Source organism: Octopus sinensis, linkage group LG9 (assembly GCF_006345805.1).
Source record: "Octopus sinensis linkage group LG9, ASM634580v1, whole genome shotgun sequence".
NCBI lineage: Eukaryota > Metazoa > Mollusca > Cephalopoda > Octopoda > Octopodidae > Octopus > Octopus sinensis.
Genome location: NC_043005.1, coordinates 826,366 through 833,646, shown reverse-complemented (window position 1 = coordinate 833,646; position 7,281 = coordinate 826,366). Strand labels below are relative to the sequence as shown.

Below are 7,281 nucleotides of genomic sequence, written 5' to 3'. Positions count from 1 at the left end.
CCCAGAGATCAAGGAGGAACATTAGTTTTGTTAAGGACATAGAAATCGTTTCTAGCGATGGTGCCATAAGATGCATCCAGTGCACCTTGGGCACTGTTACAATGAGAATGGTGTTAGAAGGAAATCCAGAAATTGTAACTTTCAGCAAGATATTCTTTGAACCCTTCAACCCATTACAGCATGGGAAGTGGGGGTAAAAAGATGATCATCATACATACGTATGTATGGATGTAAAAATATACATATGTGCATGTTTGTTTGTGTATATCATCATCATCATCATCATGGCTTAATGTCCGCTTTCCATGCTAGCATGGGTTGGATGGTTCAACTGGGGTCTGGGAAGCCAGAAGGCTGCACCAGGCCCAGTTTGATCTGGCAATGTTTCTATGGCTGGATGCCCTTCCTAACGCCAACCACTCCATGAGTGTAGTGGGTGCTTTTTACGTGCCACCGGCACAGGTGCCAGGGGAGTCTGGCAAACGGCCACGATCGGATGGTGCTTTTTATGTGCCACCAGCACGGGGGTAGGCGAGGCTGGCAATGGCCACGAACAGATGGTGCTTTTTATGTGCCACCGGCACGAGGCCAGTTAGGGCGGCACTAGCAATGGCCACGAACGGATGGTTCTCTTACGTGCCACCGGCACTGGTAACTCAGCTGCAATTTCCATTGATCGATTTCGATTCTGATTCTGATTCTCACTTGCCTCAACAGGTCTTCACAAGTAGAGTTTTGTGTCCCAAGAAGGGAAGGTATGCATAAGTGGGCTGGCTACATCCCATGTAGAAGGCCACTGGTTATGGTCTCACTTGTCCTGCTGGGTCTTCTCACGCACAGCATACTTCCATAGGTCTCGGTCTCTAGTAATTTCCTCAGTGAGACCTAAAGTTCGAAGGTCGTGCTTCACCACTTCAACCCAGGTTTTCCTGGGTCTACCTCTTCCACAGGTTCCCTCAACCGCTAGGGTGTGGCACCTTTTCACACAACTATCTTCATCCATTCTCACCACATGGCCATACCAGCGCAAACGTCTCTCTTGCACACCACATCTGATGCTTCTTAGGTCCAGCTTTTCTCTCAAGGTACTTACACTCTGTCGAGTATGAATACTGACATTACACATCCATCGGAGCATACTGGCTTCATTTCTTGCGAGCTTGCGCATATCCTCAGCAGTCATGGCCCATGTTTCACTGCCATGTAGCATGGCTGTTCATACACATGCATCATACAGTCTACCTTTTACTCTGAGCGAGAGGCCTTTTGTCACCAGCAGAGGTAAGAGCTCTCTGAACTTTGCCCAAGCTATTCTTACACTAGCAGTTACACTTTCAGCACACCTGCCCCCGCTGCTGACTTGGTCACCTAGGTAATGGAAGCTATCAACTATTTCTAGTTTTTCTCCCTGGAAAGTGACAGAAGTTGGTCTCAGAGCATTTTCAGTGTTTATTGTTCCTGAGCATCTGCCACATACAAAAATCATCTTCCTAGTTTCCTTTGACATTGCCTTCCTTTGACATTGCTGCACCTCTTATGTGTCCATAGCTTACACTTGGTGCATCTTATAGAGTTTCTACCTACACCTTTTCTACAGATCGAGCAGGGCCATCTACCTGAAGGCGTTTGTGATTTGTCTACCGTCCTACTTATTAGGACTTTGGTTTTAGCTAGATTGACTCCAAGGCCCTTCGATTCTAAACCTTGCTTCCACACCTGAAACTTCTCCTCTAGTTCTGATAGTGACTCAGCAATTAGAGCAAGGTCATCAGCATAGAGCAGCTCCCAAGGGCATCCTGTCTTGAACTCCTCTGTTATTACCTGGAGGACTATGATAAATAGGAGGGGGCTGAGGACTGAGCCTTGGTGGACCCCTATCTCTACCTGGAATTCTTCACTGTACTCGTTGCCAACCCTCACCTTACTAGCAGCGTCCCTGTACATGGCTCGTACAGCTCTCACTAACCATTCATCTATCCCTAGTTTCCTCATTGACCACCAGATAAGGGATCGGGGGACCCTGTCGAAGGCTTTCTCCATGTCAACAAAAGCCAGGTACAGGGGCTTATCTTTGGCTAGGTATTTCTCCTGCAGCTGCCTTACCAGGAATATAGCATCAGTGGTACTTTTCCCTGGCACGAAACCAAACTGCATCTCATCCAAGCTGACTCTCTCCCTAATCAGTTGGGCTATGACCCTCTCCGTAACCTTCATTACCTGATCCAACAGCTTGATACTTCTGTAATTATTTGTATCTAGGGCGTCACCTTTACCTTTGTAGCAGTTGACTATTATGTTGCTACACCAGTCATTGGGTATGACTCCTTCGTGTATCACCTGATTAACTATATGGGTGACTAGGCTATAGCCGACACTACCAGATATTTTGAGCATCTCTGCATTGATACCTGATGGGCCTGGAATAATAATTTGTTATAATGTGGATGGCCAACAGTTATGGGAGGTAGGAACCTATTTGCTGGATATCCCTAGTAAAATCTCACTGTACCCAAGCTATTTCTATGTCCTCCAAGGACATATTATTTATAGAATTTCAGCTAAAGGTGGTGTGACAAAGAGAGACATTGGCGAGAAATGCCGCTCTATTTCTGTTGGTAAAGATACCATTTTGGTAACAGACTGCTTTGGCATACCTAGTGCCGTTAGAACAAATAAAAACTTTTGGCCCAAGCTGTCATATAACCACCAGCTACATGCGCCCAGTTTGAAACACCATATCTATATTGAGGATCGCTATAACATTACAAATATTCTACCTGTGTCTACATCTTCAATATTATTAGTCTATAGAAATAAGAAAGCTATGTTATTTGCTGATACTGGAGAAATAATTAGCCAAAATAATTTAACTTTCCTTGAGATACCTTCTATTTTTTGTAGAATAAACTCAAGCAGATTTCTGGTCCTTTATCATGAAATGAAAGGACTTCAGTATATCACCTGTCCTGAACTAAGCAAAGGCCCTTTAATAAATGACCACACTGATTACGTTAAAATATGTCACATTGTATCAAATAAGTGTTTAGCTCTGACCACCATTAAAAACAGAACCAAGGTACTTATCCTATTGATCAAGGAGGACAAAATTGACATCATAAAAAGAATGTCTCTGAGACATTATAATGTCACTATTGCTGCAACTCCAATAAATTTTGTAGTCGTAGATGGAAGGGAAAATCAACTGGTATTTTATTCAACATTCAGTGAAGAACTTTTTGAAAAATACCTTCCATTCTATGGGTACCCTCATCACATCTACTCTGATAATGTTTATTTTTATGTCCTCTTCAAGAGACAATCAACTGTGATATGTTATGATCTATATGGAGAAATGAAATGGCAGTGGAAAGTACCTTTCTCTGTTCACCCTCACATTGCTATTTTCCAAGGAACTGTTTATGTCCTGGATATTGAACTGAACAGGGTTCTTTTTTACAAGTATCATGACTGCTCTGGCTGTTGTTTACAAATGAAAAATCCTTATATCAGAAATCTAAATCTATGACTCAAAGATAAAGAGAACGACAAAGTTGTCATTGCTGAAATATGTCATCTGACAAATGGACAGTTGGTGGTGTTTGACATCAAGCATGATTGCTTATTATACATTTCTCAGGAAGGAGACATTGTGTCCAGATTATCTCTGCCATCTACAGCTACAGATATGTGTTGATGGGATTCTAATCAAATAGGTGCCACATTACCCCTAGTGAAACAATTAAGGGTTATCGGAAACCTATCATAGACAATTAGAAGTGTATCCTTTAGCCAGCCTTATGTACAGGTGTGTAAGATATTTTATCCATAAAAGAAAATTATAATCAAGTTGAAATAACTCATAGAATTAATATCCCTTTTGTAGTAAAATCATTATCAACAGACAAGGAAACACTAAAGCTATTAATTGTTATTATTAAGGGTAAAGCTTTTCAGTACAACACTACAATACGTGGTGGTGGTCCTTGGCTTTGTAGTATTAAGATGGACCCTAGTGTTTTACTGTCCCAAGTGAAACGCCCCTCACCATCTCCATGGTGGATCTATTGATAAATTACCTTTTTATCTGATAGAGAACAGCTGTATGTTTGCTGTAAAAGATCATAATTTGTTGGTTAATGATCTCATTACAAGTAATCAACTCAATATTCACTTTGACTTGGTAGATATATTTTTAAGAAAGATTTGTATCAGTGAAATGTTATCTTCTATATTATATCTACAGGATCTGACAGTTTCTGATAAAGTGAGACATATTCATCTCCCTCAATGTTCGGGAGATGAAGAACCAGTGGAGATTGACTGTTTGGTTATTACTAAAAATAACCTGATTGCGAGATGCGACAAGGATAATGCAAGCATTAAGATATTCACATTGGATGGTCAACTTTTGGATTCTCTCAAACTGAATGTTTATGAATTTATCAAAATGTGTTGATGGAAGTCAAACACACTGGTTATTATGACTGGGAATTATTCTGGTAATAAATACCAACATTAAAAGTAGACTTCCCATTGTCTGTGTCACTTTACCAGACGAGAAATGAATATAAATGTATTGCTTCTTTATCAAACAATCAGATGGTTTGTAACAAGTTAAGAGATGAATGTAGTTTGTCATCATCATCATCATCATCATCATCATCGTTTAACATCCGTTTTCCGTGCTCGCATGGGTTGGACGGTTCGACCAGGGTCTGGGAAGCCAGGAGGCTGCACCAGGCTCCAGTCTGATCTGGCAGGGTTTCTACAGCTGGATGCCCTTCCTAACGCCAACCACTCCGTGAGTGTAGTGGGTGCTTTTTACGTGCCAGGGGAGTCTGGCAGCAGCCACGTTCGGATGTTGCTTTTTACGTGCCACCGGCATAGAAGCCAGTCAAGGCAGCGCTGGCATCAGCCACGATCGGATGGTGCTTTTTACGTGCCACCAGCACAGGTATTTCATTAATATTGATGAAATACATTTCACTGTGAATGAAATAAAACAAATAGACATACCTGAAAAATTATTAACGGGAGACATAGATGGGAGTTGTATTAATGACATCGACAATATCACAGTTAATGCTGATGTCATCATTGTTTGCAACGGAAGATTCATCATTTTTTTTCAACAGTGATGGTCAATATTTACATACAATTACACACTACATGAAGTATGATATTGGTGAAGACAAGATGACAGCTATTTGTACATCCATGGTGGGTGGGATAAAGATTTTGGTATGTTTGGGTAAAAAAATGTGCATTTGACACAGACTGAGGAATACAAGGGAATATTTCTAAATAGAAGAATGTATAAAGATGAAGTATATTTCCTCAGTATAAACTGTAAGGGATCAAGGTTTATGGGAAACCACAAGGAGGGGAAAAGAGAGAATGAATTGTATGTTGAAGGATATTTCACGATCAATCGAGAAAGCTTTCCTGTTTCTCGTTTACAAACAGATGAATACTCTGTTTGAGTAAAAGATATTGATATCTCTGATGAAGGAAAGACAGTGGTGTGTGAAAAAGCCAATAAGGAAAATATTAAAATATTTAATAGATTTGGGAAGTTACTATGTTACCGAAATGTTGCAAGTTTAGTTGGTGGTGTGTGTTTTACACCTAAAAGAGACATAATGGCCACAGTTCCTCAAAGAAAAGAAATATTTCAACTGAATCAAAAATATTTGCAGAAATATAAAGTTTGGCAAAGTCAAGTACCTTATGGTGTGTATATACTGAATTGATTGAATGTCATTGCATAGAGATTGATGGGGACCAACTGAACATTCTGGAATCTATATCGCTATTAAATCTTGATTCTGATCTTCATTTCCCTTCCATTACATCTCAGATGAACAAGGAACTATTGACTAAATTGAATTAGAGTGGAGGAGACGGAGATAAAGAAGGAGGCAGAAGAAAAGGTAAATCAGATAAAATAATTGGTAAAGGAAGACTAAAGGTGAGATGTGATAATTCCATAGCAGACACTATGTTAGGATATGATGAAATATCAGTGAGGAGACTGCCACATAGAACAGGACTGGTCCCACTTTCCATTCCTACATTCAACGAACCTGTAAATTATGATATCAGAGACTGAAGGGACTGGAATAGTAAACTAATTATGTTAGATGACAATGTCAGTGTGTTGATATTTAGAGAAAGTGTCACATTAATCAGCACAACTACAGGAGACATACTTCAACATACACAACAACCACCTTTGGACATATGTCAGTGGACAGATGATCATTTCATAGTTGTCTTTGGTAAAGAAACGATAGTCTTCAACAGAGATCTCTGTCGTTTATAAACACCATCAAAACTGAGAAATACTACAACAGGATTTATAAATACAACAATCAACTTGTGTGAGGCAGTCATTATATTAGAGACTCTTATTATCATGTCGATAAAGTTGATGTCAAAGATGGGATATGTAAATATGAAGTGTGTCATGGGAAGATGGGAACATATGAAAGGTTTGAGGGAGAAGAAGTGGTGGTTGATGTAGGAGTCACATCTTTTGGTGATATTGTTGTTGTGAGGGGGGAATGGAAGAAGAACAAGGTTGGAGGGTTGGATAATTTGTCTTTTGTGGAATGGTTCAGGGAAAAGATGTTGATTAGGAGGATAAGAGTAGAAGGAATAAATTATCTTCAGGAATATGACATTCAAGGACCTCGTCTAACCAAAATTGGTGAATGTGTTTATATAACAGATAGAGAAAACAATATTTGCCAAATACCTGGACATATTGAACAGCAAACATCTGAAGACATCGAAACCCTGACACTGAAAGATATTCAACAATATTTACTCCTCAAGAAAGATGATAATGAAGTTTTCCAGCTTCTTGGTTTTGATATTTCAGAGGATTCTTTTATGGTTTTTGGAATTATTCCAGGACGTCAGTCTTTTGCATTCTTTCATTATGACAAATAAATACTTTCATAAGTATCAAATTTTGATATAGTTATTATTATTATTATTGCCTTTGCACAGCATCTAATGCTGGAGATGTACTGCGGTGTCAGCTGTTCACTACCAGTGAACTAAGGTAACACCTCTTATTTTTTGAGCACCTTCCGGAATATTCGAGCGGTTCCATGCAGTGCTCTTTTCTGCAAGTGCTCCACCTTTATTGCAGCCCCTATTTGTTCCATGTACGTCTCCAGATTTTTACTCACTGCTCCCAGGGCTCCAACAATTATTGGTATTATTACCACTGTTTTCATTGACCACAAATGCTTAACCTAACCTGTCGTA

At 39.8% G+C, this 7,281-nt stretch overlaps 1 long non-coding RNA gene across 1 annotated transcript; it reads left to right on the top strand.

Annotated features, from left to right (window-relative positions):
• The first annotated feature begins 3,818 nt into the window (after positions 1–3,818).
• On the top strand, positions 3,819–6,980 carry LOC118764750. Its single transcript, XR_005000547.1, has 2 exons — positions 3,819–4,634; positions 4,955–6,980. It is a non-coding gene; the product is annotated as an uncharacterized LOC118764750 (long non-coding RNA).
• Positions 6,981–7,281: the final 301 nt, after the last annotated feature.